Source organism: Acyrthosiphon pisum, unplaced genomic scaffold (assembly GCF_005508785.2).
Source record: "Acyrthosiphon pisum isolate AL4f unplaced genomic scaffold, pea_aphid_22Mar2018_4r6ur Scaffold_21898;HRSCAF=25236, whole genome shotgun sequence".
Taxonomy (NCBI): domain Eukaryota; kingdom Metazoa; phylum Arthropoda; class Insecta; order Hemiptera; family Aphididae; genus Acyrthosiphon; species Acyrthosiphon pisum.
This window is the reverse complement of record NW_021771412.1, coordinates 22797-24139: the sequence shown is the minus strand read 5'-3', so window position 1 is coordinate 24139 and position 1343 is coordinate 22797. Positions and strand designations below refer to the sequence as shown.

Genomic DNA, 1343 nt, shown 5'->3' with positions numbered 1-1343 from the left:
TCACAAAAAGAGTAATCGTATCAAACAAATTAAAATCATATAGCATTTCTAGAAAATTCTAAGACAAAAAAACGCTCAAATATGCACACCTCAACAATTGTAGAAAACTGACTTGTTAAACAAAATTATTGATTTTCCTTAAAGTTAATGTAGGTACATTTTTACATACACAAACTAAATAAACTCATCATTGTAAATTTTTTAAAGTTATTGCACATCGAAGAAGTAAAACGTGAAAAACTATTGTGTGATTGTCAATATAATAAAAAATAATCTCTTAAAAGAGAAATGATGTAACTTCAACTTTTGAAATAACCCAAAACAAATATTATATAATTTAGCAATACAGAAGTTTACAACTGATCATAATAATTGTATGTTAATGTAAATAATTATTTAAAAATGTTGGAAGTAATGAATACCTATTCTTCTATTAGTTTCGTAGACATTTCTTTTTGTGATGGATTGAATTGTAATAGCTTTTCTGTTAACTCCAGTAATGTTCTGTTTAGACCTGTAAATATTTAATTCATACAATATCAATTTTCGGATACTAATAATTTAGATATCTAGGTATGTTTTCATTAAATTAAAATAGTACATTGTATTTCAATTCAAAATAAAATTCCGTTTGTACCTTAACACGAATAAAAAATTATAATATTATAATATTAATTAAACTTGCATGATAAAATAAATAATAATATAAAGTAGGTATCCAGGCTGACAAACCGTCTCCGCTCAGAATCGTTTTTCTTATACAATGATATTTTATCATTGAACTCAAGTCTAATAAAACCCATTATACAATGACCCACTTGTAACCTACTGTACAACAGAGCGACAACCACTTACCTGCATATTCCTCAGATGGATATTCTATTTCCAAATCAATTATCGTCTTTTTATCAACATATCCAATCATATGTTCTTCTGGTCCATAAGTAGCTATAAAATACTCAATTACATTATAATGATCTATATAGTATAGGTATAATGTAGTTTTTACAGTTTTACACTAAAATTTTCACATACCTTCTGGAGTCTTGTAGTAATTATCAAATATATGCTGGTTCTCTTTATTACGTATACGACTAAAGTATACATCAACAGATTTAAATAAACCTCCAATAGAATTAATTGATATTGCACTTATATTGTAATCTTTAACCACAATGGCGGTCACCGATGCATGGAAAACTATGATGCACGTCCATAATAAAATAACTGCTTTTAAACAATTCCTGAAATACACACGTATATTTATAAATGTACTTTATTACTTACTGAATAATAAATTAAAGGGTGGCATCTGTGAACCGTGGTAGATCCAATTGTTAATT

General features: G+C 26.7%; 1 long non-coding RNA gene across 1 annotated transcript; it reads right to left on the bottom strand.

Moving 5' to 3' along the window:
* Nucleotides 1-17: 17 nt before the first annotated feature.
* Nucleotides 18-1337, bottom strand: LOC100575520. The gene is made up of 3 exons (XR_001680341.2): nt 1036-1337; nt 856-948; nt 18-514 (listed from the first exon to the last, which is right to left on the bottom strand). It is a non-coding gene; the product is annotated as an uncharacterized LOC100575520 (long non-coding RNA).
* Between the last annotated feature and the right edge of the window lie 6 nt (nt 1338-1343).